Source organism: Macrotis lagotis, chromosome 1 (genome assembly GCF_037893015.1).
Source record: "Macrotis lagotis isolate mMagLag1 chromosome 1, bilby.v1.9.chrom.fasta, whole genome shotgun sequence".
Classification (NCBI taxonomy): domain Eukaryota; kingdom Metazoa; phylum Chordata; class Mammalia; order Peramelemorphia; family Peramelidae; genus Macrotis; species Macrotis lagotis.
The window spans coordinates 182174685-182192539 of NC_133658.1; the positions used below are offsets into that span (position 1 = coordinate 182174685).

At 34.4% G+C, this 17855-nt stretch overlaps 1 long non-coding RNA gene across 1 annotated transcript in view; it reads left to right on the forward strand.

Moving 5' to 3' along the window:
• The first annotated feature begins 1026 nt into the window (after nt 1–1026).
• Nucleotides 1027–17855, forward strand: part of LOC141514845 (uncharacterized) — a 42558-nt gene continuing 25729 nt past the window's right edge. Inside the window, exon 1 of the long non-coding RNA XR_012476129.1 lies at nt 1027–1100. This is a non-coding gene — a long non-coding RNA (uncharacterized LOC141514845). The remainder of the gene's footprint in view (nt 1101–17855) is intronic.

Here is a 17855-nt window from a genome sequence, read left to right on the forward strand (position 1 = left end):
AGTATCCATACCAAAAAAAGCTAAATAAACATTATAGGAATCAGAGAGTGAATATACTGGAACTGGGGAGTGACAGGGTCCAAGAATTAGAGACAGATCAAAGGGACCTTAGTTGTCATGAACTCCAATCTCCTCATTTGAAAAATGAGGGAACTAAGAAGTATTCATACCAATGAAATTCCATAATATTAAAATAAAATCATGTAAGTATGATTATACTTTAAGGATCTGGAATTTCTCGTATATAATTACTTCCTCTACCAAAACAGATTGCATTCTCTTTAATGAATTAGTAGATGGCCTTTGTGAGTTTTATGACTCACAGTTTTCCATTACTCTTTGGTCTACCTGTTGGAAAACCTGGTGAAAAACCTCTTTACTCAATTGGTCCTGAGGTTCCCAGCTTTTTTTTTTCTGGACCTAACTCAAAACCTTTGCAGCTTGTTACATCCTGTTAGAACTTGAACTTTACTGATATTGTCTTCTAGGACCTGGGTACTTCCATCCTATAGTGAGACATTGGGGGAGGACTTCAGGGGAGAGTCTTACTATCTACATTTTGTAACTGAAGAACTGATAATCAAAGAGGCTAAGTGGTCAGAGAGGTTAAGATGATCAAAGAGGCTAAGAAAAGGGTTGTTATATCACCCATATTTGTAGATCTTGAGAGTAAAAGAGCTAGAAGTCTAATATTTCTGCCTTACAGAATTCATGTTGTCATCCTCCCAGTATCTACTTAGTTTTATAGTGATTTTATCTTTCTTATAGACTCTATACCCTACCCCCAAAATCTGGTTTTATTAATAAGCATTGTATTTCACTTTTATGCAACCCCAATATTTTTATCTCTAGTAATAATAAAGTATATTACATTTTATGTATAAGTTCTTTTTTCTCTGTTAGTTTGAAAACAATATTGCACTTTCTTTACAGCTCTTCATACTCTCCCTCTCATGAGAAGATATTTAAGGCACCTCCTACTGCCTACATATTGCCGTGAACCATCCCTGCAAGAACAGAAGATTCCAAGCAGTGGAATTAAATTTCTGAAAGCAATAGTGTCCAGTAACTCTGTCAACAGAAATGACAAATTACATAAGGTAAGGAAAATAAGATTAGTGTCAAAAACCAAGAAATGTGATTTGCCTGGATGCTAGATGACTTTGGTCAAAAAGTGAGAAATTATCCAAAAAGTAACACATGTGCCAATGCTGTGATGTGGGAAAGAATAAAAGCAAGTCTGTGGTATGAGATTTTTCTTCATAAAACAGCTTGGAAAGCTGTTTGAGCTGCCTCTGGTAATGTGGCCAGCTGGGTTTTGTGAATAGTCAGAGATATAATCAAGAGACTTATGAAAATGCAGAACTTTGCTACATATTAAAATTCCTGTCGTGAAAAGGGTTCTTAAAATATAGAAATAATGAAATAATAGTGAGTGTGGGGACAGAAAACACAAATCATCAACAGTGATTGATTTTCTATTCTTAAAAACTAAGTTAAAAATGTTCCATATATGAAGACTCATACTTAAGTCATATGTTTAGATGAATATAATGATCTCATAATGTGAAAGTTCCCTCCAAGTCTGCAGAGCATATTTCAGGTATGACTATGAGTCTTGTCCAGGTCCTCTCATATGTTCATCAAAGGTTATCCACCCAATATGCCAATCACCTTCCAGACTTTTTCTTAACATTGTGAAGACAAATGATAGTTATTTCATCATTCTTATCATGTGACCAGATAATCATTTTTCTTTATATATTTATTCTTTGATGACATTCTTTACTTCAATCAAGTGATATTCATTAAGTGCCTTCTATGTGCTTGGCACAGGGGTAAGCACTAGTATTTCATCCTCCATTTTGAGGTGTGTAGCTGATACAGCAGATAAAGTGCTGGCATTTAAGTCAAGAAAATTTGAGTTCAAATTTGAACTCAGACACTTACCAGTCTTGCAATCCTGGGCAAGTCGCTTACCCCAGTTTGCTTCAATTTTCTAAATGGAGAATGAGGATCATAATAGCATCTATCTCGCAGGGTGGTTGGAAGGATCAAAAGAAATAATATTTTAAAAGTGCTTAGCACATAATAGTCATTTAACAAATGTGAATATCCTCACCCTTTCTTTCATAGTTTAAAAATTTTTATTATGCAGTACAGCCTGGTCACATTCCACTTGCCCATAGTCATCTGAGTGATAACTCAGTTTAAATTCTTCAGGAGCTATAGTGTTCCATGACTCACAGTCATACAGCACCCTCAGTAGAATACTAATGCTGTTTTTTTTGATGGTCCTATTCAGAGAGAAGTTTAGGATTATTAAAAGAGCTTTTCTATTTTTCACAATTAATCTATTCTGTTCCCCTCCTTTTCTTAGTCTGTCTTAAATAATTATCTATTTGCAGTGTTTGTCTAAGAGATATATACTGATGAATGAGTATATTGTTTTTTATTTATATTTTATTTTATTTTCCCAATTAGGTGTTAGAAAAGTTTTTCAACATTCATCCTCATGCATATGTATAAGCTACACTATTTTCTTCCACTTTCCTTCCCACCCTTACCCTTTTAGCTGCGAACAGTCTAATGAACATTTTATGTGTACATTTGCATTTAACATGTCTACATATTAATCATGTTCTGTATGAGTAATTAGGACTAAAGGAAAAGAAAATCATGGGTTAAGAAGGAAAAACATAAGAGAAATTTTTAAACAGTGAAGAGTGTTCTCAAATTCTGTAGTTTTTTGTTTTGTTTTTTTTCTTTGTCTAGTTGTGGATGGTATTGTCCTTAATAGGTCTCCCAGGACTGTCCTAGTTCTCTGAACTTCTGAGAGGAGCTGCATTCAATGTGTACAATGTTCTCTTGGTTCTGCTCCCTTCACTCAGCATCAGTTCCTATAATTCTTTCCATGCTTCTCTAGAGTCATGGCTTCTTATATAATAATAATAATAATAAATAATAACAACAATAATAATAGTTGAGTGAGGATATTCAAAAAAGGTTATCTCTGTTATAACATTCAATGCATTTTGAATAATCTTTCTCTAGAGATACCTTATTAGAAGAGAGACTCTAGGGTAGTGTTTTGCTCAGGTGCTTTTAAAATAAACAATTGGATTTTGAATTCTCTTTAATTTTTTCCTAATATATGATGGTAAAGATGTGGTCTATTTTGGAATTTATTTTTTGAAGGTCTGGCTGCTCCTCTCTAATATTGAGGATGACCTTGATGTGTAAGTAAATTATTCCCATATGTATGTGTGTGTGTGTGTGAAAGTAGACAAATAGAGGTTGTTGGTTAATAATGTTCTTTGAGCCTTCTTTTTTGAGGTCCAAGAATTTTTTCCCCTTCTATTTTGTATTTTCTCTTCCTTTGATTTATTGAAAATCAAAACCTCAATTTTCTCACAATCATCTTACTGCCAGACTAGGTCTTCTTTCTCCTCATCTTGGTCTACTGCAATTGCTTTTTCCATTTTTAGTCTCTATGCTTCCATTTCTATCTCCTTTAAAATAACATTTGGCATAATGAAGATAGATTCTAAATATGTTGAATTTACTGTCCTAAATGGTAAAAACAAATTGTTATAAAAATATTTGAAGATCTTTTCCTTTTCTTTAATTTTCATCTTTACATCTTACATATTAATCTGGGCTGACTGTACCTTTTTGAGCCTCTTATCAGACTTTCTTAAATACAGAACTATTTGTCTCTGGATACAGAGTCCATTACTAGTCCTCTCCCTGGAACATCACACTGAGGTACAGTCCTCTTCTCAGTCTATCCTGATTCTATGAAGTGGAACTGGATAATCAGTTTCCAGGTGGTCCTGGTTCATGGCCTCTTCACAAATTTGGACAACTTTATGATGTATCTAGAACATGCTTTTTTCCTGTTCAAAACCTATTCATATGTTAGAATGCTCCAGATTGTAATACTGGTCAGACCCTGTCCATAGTGTTTGCACACCTTCCTTATGTCCTAGGAAAAATGATTCACTGTGATTAAAATTTTTTTTTTAAATTTCCCTTAGAGTGCTGTAATAGAATTCAGTCTGGTACATTTTCTAATTCTAGCTGGTTGAGTTTGGAGAGGAGGAGGGAGATCTTACCCTGCTTCATTTTGCTATTATTTCTATTGATCCATTGGTATGAAAAGAGGACCAACCAAATGATTAGAGGTATGAGTTGCTTGTTTATTGTAGTGAGGGTGGTGTTGGTAGTGCACCATGCTTCCTTGCTGATACGGGAGGAAGAGAAACCAAGGAAGATCTGTGAGGAAAGGCCAAATCGATAATTAGCTCATTTTGCTATTCCTTCATTTTGTCTCCACCTACTTAGAAATAATTCTATTTTAAAGTAGTGTTGTCCTTTGCTGCCAAATCTCTATACCTGGCAGATAAGTCAAGTGCTTCTTTAATACTTCTGTTTCCTCCCTGTTATGAACATTGTTTTGTACATTAAATGTTTGAATTAAATAGTCATCATCTATCTATGTCCTTTCTTTCATCCAAATCCTATTTTATCCAGTTTAAATGAGTAAGAATGAAGTTATTTTAATTGCAAACCATGTTTTTCTAATTTTTATTCTTCTGTCTTTGTATTAATTTTGCTCATTGCTCTAATAGTGCAGATGTCTGACTATCCACAGACATTAAATTCTGGAATCAATAATGAATAATTTAGTGACTTTTAAAATAGAATTACTTATTTTTTTGTGATGTTATTCAGTAACCACCTTGTTGAGGATCTCTTGATTTTTTTTTCTCAAAGAAAGTTGGTTGTGTTCTGCCAAATGTTGGGGTAAATATTATTTCATTGTTAGTACTAGATACAAGGGAGAGAGGATCCAAGATTAAACCCTGTGAGCATTTCAAGTTGTGCCATCATTCTTCCTTTAATATTATATATTATATTGTTATATTCAAGCATAAAATTTCTGTGTGATATAAAAATATTTGGTCTCTTTCATTCCTGTTCCATATCTTCTAACATATTTCACACTGTTTTTTTCTCCATAGAGGTTTAAATATCTATGCTTTATCTGCCTGTCAAAAGCCCTATGCCTCAGTTTGGCACCTTACATGAGCTATATGACCAATTCCATTTATTTCTCTCTAAGCAGGAACACAAAGTCTCAAGGTCAGAGTCATGGTGGAATGATGACAAGCTCCCCTTGCCAGGATCCACCTTTGAATTCATTTCCTCTACTCTATCAACATTGAACTAGCTAGAGCAAGAAATGATCAGAGTTCTCTCATGTTTTCACATTAAATAGAAAGGAGAGATAAGTTTCACTCTTCACCTGAGTCAATGTCCCCTTGCCGTGAGGTGGTACTGGACATTAATCCGGAGCTTCTGAGCTCTTTATCTAATGAGTGACTCTGTGACTTGATATATATCTACCTAAAGGAAGACTGTTTTCTATATTCTGTGCTCCTTTACCAGCTCATCAGAGAAGTGGGCTAAATAACATAAATGGTACAGCCTGACTATAAGAGAAGCTGGGTGTGTTCTGCCAAATGTTGGGGTAAATATTATTTCATTGTTAGTATTGGATACAAGGGAGAAAGGATCCAAGATTAAACCCTTTGGGCATTTCAAGTTGTGCCATTCTTCTTTCTTTAATATTATATGGGACATTTTAGGTTGGATTGATAAAAATTTTAAAGTAATGTGGAATTCTGCCTCTACGATTATAGCTGGAAGGAAATTAGAATGAATATAAATTCAATTGAAGTTATTGTTAGGGAATATATCTAGTTGATTATATTAGGAACAATTTTTATTTATGACATATTTGTACCTTTACAGTTTATAACCTGTCTAGAGTAGTAATGATCTCTGTTTCAATACATCAATCTTTGGAGTTCCTTTTCTTGACCTTATTTTCTCTCTTGAATTTCCTCTATTATTAGTGACCCATGAGCACCTCATGGTTTGATTAGCATTATCAGGTAACTGTGTAGTACACTTCGCTTAGTCTAGAATAGTTATTGATTATTAATCAATGTTCATCCTCTTATATTAATGGAATATTTAGGATTACTTTTTAAATGCTAGACTTATTGTTTTAGGTTCCAGACTTATTATTTAAGGTGGTACAGCAGATAAATGCTCAAACTGAAGTCAGGAAGGACTGATTTCAAATCTATCTCTAGATACTGGCTGGCTGTGCTTCGCTGGGCAAATCAAGTCACTTAACCTTTCTCTATCCTAATTTCCTGTAAAGGGTTAAATGAAGAATCCAAACAAAGAATAAAAATAGCACTTACCTCCAGGAGTTATTTTGAAGTGAAATGAAACAATGTTTGTCAGACATCTTACAAATCTTAAACTGCTATAAATAATATTATTATTATTAATGATTAATTTTTTCATTTTTGCAAGGCAATGGAGTTAACTTGCCCAAGGTCACACTGCTAAGTAACTATTAAGTGTCTGAGGTTGAATCTGAACTCAGATCCTCTTGACTCCAGGGCCAGTGCTCTATCCATTGTGCCACCTAACTGACCCAATTATTGTTAATAAGTATGTTTCTGCATTTTGCAATATACCATGTGTTTTGTGATAGACATTAAATACTTCTTGCTTTCTTGAGTAGATTTATGTTTTTAATGGAGTTCAGCCTGTCAGACCCTCTCATGATCTACAATTAGACATCATTGTGTCTAGGAAAATGGGCATTGTAGGGGTACAGAGACAGAAACTGGTATAGATGGTACCTCGTTCAACTTTATATAATGAGCCTATAGTGTGATAACCATGGAATCAATTGAATTTGGTGTTGGCTAATTGCTAGGACACATAAAGGAGTAGACAGTAGAAAGGGGGTATGTGTGTTTTATAACATTCTGGCCTGAATGTAGAGGTGGATATAGATCATGTGGTGGGGATGAATAGAATTAAGTACAAAGCCGAGGTTTGGTTATAGAGCTAGGATGGGATAGTGTACTTGAATGGCCTAGAGCGGTACCTGATCCTTTCCTCCTTTTTATCATCATTGTAACAAATGAGTTGGTTCAAAGTGTTTGAGTTGGTCCAGGATCATGACTAATTCTGTTCTAATACAATGCCTAGGCATTGGTGAAAACTGTCTAAAAGCTGTGTATTTTTATCATTTCAGTCCAGGAGTCTCAGTGATAAAAGGTACTTCAAATGTAATCCAACCCTGACTAGAAAAATAAACACACAGCCCCCCCCCCCCCCCATGTCTGGAATTCTTTCCCTCTTCAACACTATCTCCTGGTTTCCTTCAAATCTTAGCCAAGATTCTACCTTCTCCAGAAGCCTTTTGAATGCCGTCCCTCTGTCATTGTCTACAATATAACCTATATGTATATATATATATATATATATATATATATATATATATATATATATATATACATATATATATATATGTATATAACTTGTCTGTAAATATACGTATTTGAGTGTATTCTTTCCCATTAGAATTTGAGTTTCTTGAAAGCAGGGACTGTTTTTTTTGTTGTTGCTGTTGTTTTATTTTTGTTTATTTTGTTTTTCTTTATATCCCCAATAAGTGCTTGTTGCCTCCATTCTACAATGTGTCTAACAGGTGGTGCCCCAGCTTTTCCTTGGATACTTCAAATGAGGGGTAAATAACTGTGTCCTTAAGTAGTACATTCCATTTTGCTTTAAATCAGCAAAAAATCAGAGTTTTTCCTTGCATCAAGTCTAAATTTGCTCATATGCAACTTCTATCCATTATTCTTAGTTTGGGATCTGGGAATAAGCAAATAAAAATTCAGTTTCTTTCATGTCTCATGACATTTTTTAAAAAAGATTTGAACAGAGGATTCCTGTTCCCCTTTTTTTCCTCCAAAAGGAAATCTGCTATTTTCTTCAACTGATTCTTAAGTGGTATAATAATGCCTTTCACCAATTGGGATGTCTTTCTCAAGCTATTCTCCTGTTTGTCAGTGACCCTGCTTTTGATGTTCAGGTCAGAGTATAGAATGACCTTCTATATCCTGAATGCGATGCCTCTCAATACAACCTAAAATCTAATTAACTTTAATGGCTACTATTTCACACTATTGGCTCATATTGTACATGCAGTTTAGCTCATCTCAGTTTTTTTCAGTTAAATTTATTCCCATTCTAATATCACTATTTAATGAGTTCCCAGCAGTGAGCTAAGAACACATGAAACTTTCTATCTCTTAATTCTATTCCAGGTTTGGTTACTTTATTCTCACCTAATTTATTCCAATCTTCTTTAGAGTGTTGACCATCTTGGCTTATTCTTATTTATAATACATTATGATGCACCCTTAGATTTTGTCCCAAAATATTTTGTCCTTTGCTGACTTGAAGAATTGCCCATGTGGGTTAAACCAACTAAATTGTATGACTCAGTTGTAGAAGTTAAGGAAGTATTTCCAGATGCTTTTAGGATGTGTTGTTTCACAGCTGGTATTGACATAAGGGAGGAAAAGGTTCAATATTAAACCCTTCAGGCACTTCAGGTGCAATAACTCTCTTCCCTGAATATTTATCTTTGGCATTTTAGGTTTGATCTCTTCATATTAGGGACAAATTTTATTCATGGAATATTTGATGTTAGGAGTAGTGAGACTAAGGGATCATGCAGCCTTTATGACTTGAGAACTTAATAAAGAAAAAGTAGACATGGAATTTCAATACATGAGTCCTGGGAGCTCTTTTTCTTGGCTTTACTCTCTTTCCTTTCAGTAAGTCAAAAGATCAAGGCTCAATTACTGTCCTACTTCCTCTCCATGACTTGTGATCCAAAGAGCATCTCATGACTCTTATGCTTTCAGGAAACTGCAAAGTATGGCTACAACAGTAATTAGTCATTCATCAGTTTTCACACTCTAGAAATTTCAGATTTCACACTTTAAGATTTATAGGAATATTATTAAAGGTTCTAGATTCATATAAGATGGCTCAGTGGATAGAAATTATTTTTCATGAGTCCAAGGAAGGAGAGACTTCAAATGTGTCATCATCTAATGAGCTTAGCCTCTTCTTTCCCTGAACTATATTCTCTGAGCTTCATTTGGGAGAACCTCTTGGCTTGACTCAAATTGAACTTCAGTGGCCATGTTCTGGTAGAAATTTTTAAATTATTCTTATCATCACGAGATCACCAATACACTCAAAAAGAAGTATATTGCCAATGGGCAATTAAATGGATTATCAAATAAACCAGTTAAATATTCTTACATAGCTTGGCCATAGCAAGGAAGATTTATGGCATTCTGAAATCACAATTCACTTCATATCTCTTTCTGTTAAGAAGTTTAGATAAGACCAGTTTTCATTTTTCACTACAAGAAGTTTTTCAGTGGTTGAAATAAAGGTGCTAAATCTCTGTATCCCACCCTTTTCTGTCTCTGTCTCTATCTCTGTCTCTGTCTCTTTCTAAGTCTCTGTTTCTGTCTGTCTGTCTCTCTCTGTGTCCCTCTTGGTCTCTGTCCCTGTCTCTGTCTCTCTCTCTGTCTTTCTGTCTCTCTCTGTCTTTCTCTCTCTCTCTCTCTCTCTCTCTCTCTCTCTCTCTCTCTCTCTCTCTGTGTCTGTCTCGCTCTCTGTCTCTCTCTCTCTCTCGCTCTCGCTCTCTCTCATTCTCTCCTCTGTTCCCTGCCATCACCCCTACAAGTACTTACTTCAGATGGACAATTCATGACACATCAGTTATGCACTTCACAATGGTCATATTTCCAAGACAGATATAGGAGAATTTCAAGGTATCTTAAAACTTTTCACTGTAATTGCCACCTGACAGAAATATTTAATATTAGCAGTAGACTTTAACACAGACTGTAGTAAAATAGTTTGAATTTCTCAGAGATACAACCAAAGATTTTAAGGCTACTCTGGAGTGGTATGGCTAACCCTATAAGAGTTTTAAACAATGCACATGATGTATTTAGGAAATCAGAAATTCCATGTTTACCCAGCCAGTTAACATCAGAATGTTTGGGCTAGGCCGATATTATCTTATTAATATATAGAATAAATCTAATATCCTTGTCATTTTGGTTTTTATTTGGGCATATGTCGATCAGTTTAGATAATTACTAGGTACTGGCTAATATCCTTACCAAGAAAGAACAATTTAAATATTAGTTGATCAAAGGTAGGTTTATACTTTTATTGAGAATGGTAATCTTTTGACTTGTATTTTTGATAAGTATAATATGACTTGTGTAAGACCATATGCCTGGATTACAGGTATTAATATAGAATAGCATTGCTTAAGCCTGTTTCCCAGCTCTCCTGCCTGCAATTTAAGTGCATTATAATTGCTTTATGAACACCAATTATGTTGGGAAGTCATTGTATATGGCATAAACAAATGATTATATTTGACTATAAATAAGGTGAAAAAGACTTTAATTCATATTCTTCCTTATAGCAGATATTTTCCAGTCTCATATAGTTGAGTGGAAATCTGAAACCAATTGAGTTTCTGATTCTGGAGGGAAAAACAACACTCTTTTGTTTTCTCAGTATGGGTAGATTTGTGGTAACAAATGATTGAGATGCTGTGCCAGTCTGGGTAAAGTTACATGATTTATAGTGTTTATGTGAAAACTGCTGCCACTTTTTCACATTGATTTTGATTTTTTTCTCAAATATAAAACTGTACCACATGTTTTCAAAATGTTAGAGGGAAAGTCCTAATAGAGAAAAAAAACATTATTTTGTGTCTATTACAACTAGAATACAGTCATGGTGAGAGCTTTCCTTCATCCTTCTTTAGAAGTTCCTTCTCCCATGAGATGGCTTTCACATGAAATTTCAAACCTTATCATTCAGATTCTGAGAATTTGACTCTCACTACGGGAGAAAGAAGTTTTCTTTTAACGATGATTAGCTGCTAACCAACACAGCAAATTCCTTCTCTGTTTTTTTTTGTTTTTGTTTTTGTGAAACAGTTCAGTAATAGTTCTAGTGGTTCAATATGGCTCATACAAGGTTAATATTATAGTAGGATTTATAACTAGGAGGCACCTGAGAAATCATGGACTCTGACAGCATCATTTTATAGATAAAGATTGCCTTGACTAAAGGTTTAGAAAGCATCCTCATTTAACTTGCAAATAGAATATTACTGGGAAATCTAGTTAGTTAACAACAAAATAGCAAAAGACCTTGATGAATTAGAAAATTGGGTGAAATCTAAGAACACGAAATTGATTAAGAATGAATGTGCACAGCTAGGTGGCACAGTGGATAGAGCACTGGAGTCAGGAGGACCTGAATTCAAATCCAACCTCAGACACTTAATAATTGCCTAATTGTGTGATCTTGGGCAAGTCACTTAACCCCCACCCTTAAATAAATTTAAAAAAATAAAAAAAAGAATGAATGTAAATTTAACACGTAGGCAGCAAGTTTGTCTGAGAAAGATCTAGAGATTTTAGTGGATCACAAACTCAGAATGGGTCAGGTGTATTGTGTGGCAGCTAAGAAAGCCATTACTGCCTGAGGCTGCATTAAAAGATGTGTCATGTTTAGGAATAAGATGATGGTAAGTCTTATTGACCCCTGCCCCTGTCAGGTCACATCTAGAGTAGTATATTCAGTTATTGGTACCACATTTTATAGCAGACATTTTTAACCTGGATAGTGTTCAGAGTAAGACAATAATGCTTTGTATTTATGTCAAATGATTACTTAAAGCAAATAGAAATGTTTAGCTAGGGAAAGATAAAACTGGATGGGGAAAGTTGGAAGGAAGGAGACATGATAGCTACCCTCAAATATTTGGATGTGAGGCAACCAAATGAAGTAATATTTATAACTGTCCAGGCAGACAGTAGGGTCTATAAAAATAATTAACCCTTCCTTTCCCCCCGGCATGTCAAAAGTTGAGATTTGTATTGTTCCAACATAGAAGGCAAAGAAATTGCCTTGGGAAGTTATGAAAAGGCAAAATTTAGCTTAAAGTTAAGGGCGGGGGTTGTTCCTAAAAATTGTAGTTATCTAAAAGTGGAATGGACTGCCTCAAGAGAAGAGGGGGTTCCCCCCAAAATTGAATGAAGTCTAAACAACCATTTAGGAGTTTTGAAGATTAATTTTTTTTTCCCAAATACAGGTTGTACTAGATGGCCCCTGAGGGCTCGGAAAAACTGAAAATCTGTGATTCAAAACTATGGTCCTAAAAAGTGTTTTTTTGCACCAGGTCACATAGAGAGCAAATTGCATTACCAGACTTTAATCCAGGGCTTCTGACTAAAAAAATCAGTGTTTTGGGAGGTACCCCAGTTCACCTAATCCTCACATGACAGCATGAATTTTAATTTTTACTCTCCCTCAATTTTACAAGGACCCTTCTACCAAATGTTATTCCCAGAATCATCCTGACCACGTTATTTTGAGATTCCTTCTTTCTGAATCCTAAAGCATTGTAGAGTCTTCCTAGACAGTAATATTTTCTCTTGGGACTCATTTGACAACACTACTTTTAAAAAGTTCATATTAGGAAGTTGTTCTTTCCTTAGGTTAGATACCCAAACTCAAAGGATGAACTATTACCTCTTCTTTTCTTTTTTGAATACAGAAATGAATAAAAATACATTCTCTATTCTAAAGGACAGTTGAGAGAAATTTCACATTTAATCAATAACATTGATAGACTACTTAGTATTTTCATTGTCCCCAGTAATCCTTTTGATATGTAGGATATTCTTCTAGCTAAAGCTTGTGATCCTTTCATTTTCTCAATTACCAAAAGTCAATTGGCTCTGCTTCCACTAGTTTCTGATCTTATACATGATATGATATGTACATTTGAAGAGCTTTTTTTCTATATTGAATTGTAAGAAACAGTTCAGTGACTCATGGAGTTCTATAGACATTGAAAGAATCCTTTTAAGGGAGATAAGGAGTTGGTGCTGGAGTCAAGGAAATTTGAATTCAAATGCAATTTCATATACTAGCTGTGTGACCTTGGACAAATTACTTAACCTCTGTCTATCTCAGTTTTCTCATCTGTACAATGAGAACAATAATGCCTACTCCCAAGCTAGTTGGGAGGATCAAATGAAATAATATTTCAAGATGCTTTCTTTGTTCAGAATCCTATAATTACACAAGCTAGGACTGGACTCCTTTGGAATTTCACCCACAGAGAGGATATTCTGCCTGGGATCCTTCTGACTGAGACTGTGAAAGGGCTGATTGAATTCGGGTTTCCCCAACCTGAGGTTTCTTTCATAATTCGGAGTCCTTTGATTATCTATTGGTAAAATTTTCTATCTCTTTTGATTATTTTTTATGACATTTCCTATCTCTTTCAAATTATCTTAATTGTAATTATTATAATCCTCTTAGGAATCATTTGTTTTTGTTGTTGTAAGCTTTCTGTGACTTTACCTTTGCTGGAATAATAATAAACTACTTCGTATCTTTCCCCTTCTGGATTGTGTCTTGCTGTAGGTGTAAATCCAAACTAAAACCATTAATCAGACACCTGGCTTTGTTGATAAGGAAACAGGTGGAGTAACTTACAAAAAAGACTCATATAAAATCCTCATTGGAGCCATACCTAGAATGAATAATCTCAATTCTTACTTCACAAGGGTTGTAAGTCTTTCTTTACTCTCTTCTGGAATACTTAGTCACCAGGTTCCACCTGCTGATCTCTCCTTTGCTAGTTTTCATGATGCTCACTACTCCATCTTCAGCCAAAACAATCACTGAGACAAGTGGATTAGGGGGCACTGACCTATCATTCTCCGCAGGTGAATTGTGCCTTTGTTTTATAAGATCCATATGAAATACCTACAAGGCTTCCTTTATAGCATCTTCCAAACAACACACAGTATTAGAGTGCAAGTATCTTTTGTTGCCATAGCAACATGAGCCACCAAAGGCATAAACCTTCCTAGCACAGAGCTTTAAGACCTGCCTCTTCTTTGGATTGTTTAATAGCAATCTCCACATTGGAATGGGTTTCCTGCCATGCTCTTGACTTCCCTTCTCTTCGTGAAGACTGTAAGGGCTAGAAACCCACCTCTCCCAACATCAGCAGTCTTACTCAGTCCAAGCTTGTATAATGTGGATGCAGAATTTGATACAATTTAATTTGATATAAGTTCCATCAGTTGTCAATAGAAACAGAGTTTAGGAAATTGGAATAATCTCATATTTTCTGCCCTGGTCAGACCATATGTGGAGTCTAATTCTATTAAACCAGATTTTTAGGAGAGATATTAGACCACTAGTACATACAGAGTAAGCCTTATTTCATTTGAGGAAGGACTTAATAAGTTGGGTATGTTTAAAAATGGATGAAAGAATCAGGGACTTAATAGGTGTCAGTAATTTGCTGGGTGTTTACTAAAGACTTAACATGTGTCAGGCCTTAGAGATACAAAGATACAAAAAATAATAATTCCTGCTCTCAAGGAACTTACATCTCTCTTTTTTTTGGCAAGGCAATGGGCTTAAATGACTTGCCTAAGGTCACACAGCTAGTAAGTATTAAGTGATTTGAAATCAGGTCTTCCTGATTCCAGGGCTGGTGCACTGCTCCATCTAGCTGCTCCAGAGCTCATATATCTTAAGTTTTTTTTCTTTTTACAAAATATAAAATAGACATATATGTGTATATATATATGTATATATATATATATATACATATATATATATATACAAGTATTTATTGATTGATTTATTTATATAGGGCAGCTCCATGGTACAGTGGATGGAACATTGGCCCTGAAGTCAGGAGAGTCTGAGTCCAAATTCAGCCTCAGACACTTAATAGCTGAGTGCCTCGCATCCAGTGCCATCTCCAATCATCTTGATTCATATCTGGTCACTGGACCCAGATGACTCTGGAGAATAAAGTTAGACTGGTGACTTAGCAGAGCCTCCCCTCACTCAAACCCTTGTCATGGCATCACCTCTCTGATGTGGTATTTTCTGAGAACAAAGGACAAATATCATCATATGTATGAATATATGTATATATGAAATTATGTTTATATAGGTATGTATAGATATTTAATATGTATGTATATTAGATATGTATATATCTCTATCTATCTATCTATCTATCTATCTATCTATCTATCTATATCTATAGTATGTGTTTGTATATATCTATATGTATATGTGTTTTGGGCTCTGCTTCCAGGAACCTAAGGTATCTTAGTGACCATCTCTTCAGAGTGATTTCTTGAATTCTTGACTTTTCTTGGTAATGTCCCTAGGGACTTTCTATCATATTATCAGGGTCATCTTCTCCAATGATTAGAGACAGGATTGTAGTCAGATACATGAGTTCAAATCCAATTCAGAAACTTTGTAATTGTGTGACCCTAGGTAAGTCACTTAAACTCTGTCTGTAACCATTTTTTTCAACTGTAAAAGGGGAATACTAATTGCATTCCTCTGTCAGAGTTGTGAGAGAAATCAAGAGATGCTTTGGTAAAGCAACCAAAGACAACAAAGAATATCATTTTTAGGAGTGGCTAGGTGGTGCAGTAGATAGAGCACTGGTCCTGGAGTCACAGAGTATCTGAGTTCAAATCCGGCCTCAGACACTTAATAGTTGCCCAGCTGTTTGGCCTTGGGCAAGCCACTTAACCTCATTTGCCTTGCAAAAAACTCCCCTTAAATAAAATATCACTTTAATGGATTATTTTTTGTTTTATTGCTCTTTCTATAACTATTTGAAGGGAAATAAAAAGATTACCATGAAAATAATATTAAGTTTTAGGATATTAATTGGTTTTAGGATATGAAAATATAGAAAAATTCTATTAAGAATTCAATAATACTCACTGAATTAGCTCAATAATTTCTTTGATGTATCATCACTTGAATGCAAATATAAACTATGTGAAGAAGAAAAAAAACCATGTTGCAAAATATGAATCAGAAATAAACAATGAGAAAGGTCAAAGATTATATTAAAGTCTCATGCCTATATATCATGACACTTTAAGAAAAAAGAATCAGAAGGTACTGGTTGTACATAATATTATTGTAACAATGATATTGCTTATATTTTACCAGAAAATTACTTTTTTACTTATATGGGAATTCCTTAATTAGCTATTGAACCTTTACATTGTTAGAACAAAGATCAAAATTAGAATAAAAATAAAAGGGGAGGGATAATGAATAATTAAAACATATATCCTGGGGCAGCTAGGTGGCACAGTGGAATGAACACCATCCATGGAGACAGAAGGAACTGAGTTTAACTATGGCCTCAGAAAAGGAAAAATGGAAAAAATATTTGCAAAAGATTTTACAAGAAATTTTACCATCATAAATAGCAGAACTAACTATCAAGGACACTAGGATTTCTTGTGCATAGAAAGTATCCTCCACTAAAAGAATGCCTCATGCCAGAATTTCTAGTCATGACTGGATGAAGAAACTAAGGCTATTGGGCAATTAAAAAGTTTAGGAAAAATGAGCTTAGAAATAGAAATTGAAATGGTTACTTTAAGCATGTAACTTCAGTCCTTGTCTTTTACTGTATAACATACTATCTAGAGAATAATTTGGGTTAGGTACATTGTTAGTTTTAACCCTTTAAATCCAACCTTGAGATAGAGAAGGATTCTTAAATCAGTAAAAGATCCAGGAGCCTAGGAAAATTGGGGGTGATTCTTCTAGACTATTGTGAGATGTACTCCTATAAGAAGGTATGTATCAAATATTAATTTTCTCTTGGTTAATATATAATAACTCCTTTTATTTGATAATTTTATATTTTTAAAAGAATACTTCTTACAAATCCATAAGAAAACTAACACTCCCCACTTGCAATTTTCCTCCTTACATCCTTATTCAGTTTTCTTATATAAAAAATGAACTAGTATAGTTTAGCTAAAATGAATAAATTATTTTTTATTTGAGTTTCAAATAACATTTTTTTCTTTCTACTACATATTTTCTTCAACTATTCCCAAAATATCCATGTCATGTCCAATAGAAAGTAGGAGATACTGAAGTTTAGAAAGCAATCTGTTTTTATTGAAAGTTACAAAACACAAGTTTGGTGTCAAACAATATTTTAAATTATACATCTCACATTGTACTTCCAAAGGTTAGTTTTAGATCTAAAATCATAACAGTATTCTCATTATACTACTAATTGCATAAAGTTAGAATGCCACTATGCAAAGGGGAGGCATCATTTAAAGACACTCAAGAATATTGTTAATTGTGATAATTTTGAGAAACACTGAATTAAACAAATTACCAAACAATTGGGATCTAGGTTTGCTGCCCTTCAACTTTTTTCAGTGGATTACTAAGTCATAGGTAGACAGAATGCTATGGATAGCATTTAGCTAGATTTTTATCAAGTTTTTGATAAAATATTTCATACTATTCTTATGCAGAATATGCAGAGATTAGAAAAAATATGATCAGATAGATTCAGAACCAGTGAGATGACCTAATTTGAAGAGAATTGTTAATAGTTCAAAAACATGACAGAGGGTCTCCAGTGAAGTACCATGGAGATTTGTGTTTTCCTTGGACTGTTTAACTTTTTTTAGTGACTTGAGTACACTCATTAAATTTGGATGGGATGCAAAACTAGGAGTGATAACCAACACAGTAAATTACAGAGATCAGGATTCTGAAAGGACCTTGATAGCCTAGAGGAGTAGTTCTTAACCATTTTTTGTGTCAAGGACTTCTTTGGCAACCTCATAAAGTCTCTGGAGCTCTTCTCAAAATAATGTCTTCAAATACATAAAATAAATTACATAGGAGAATAATTATACCAAAATATACTTATCAAAATATTTTCCTAAAGAAGTTCATACACCCCAGTCTAATAGCCTTGGGCCTGAGTATCACACTAAATATAAGAA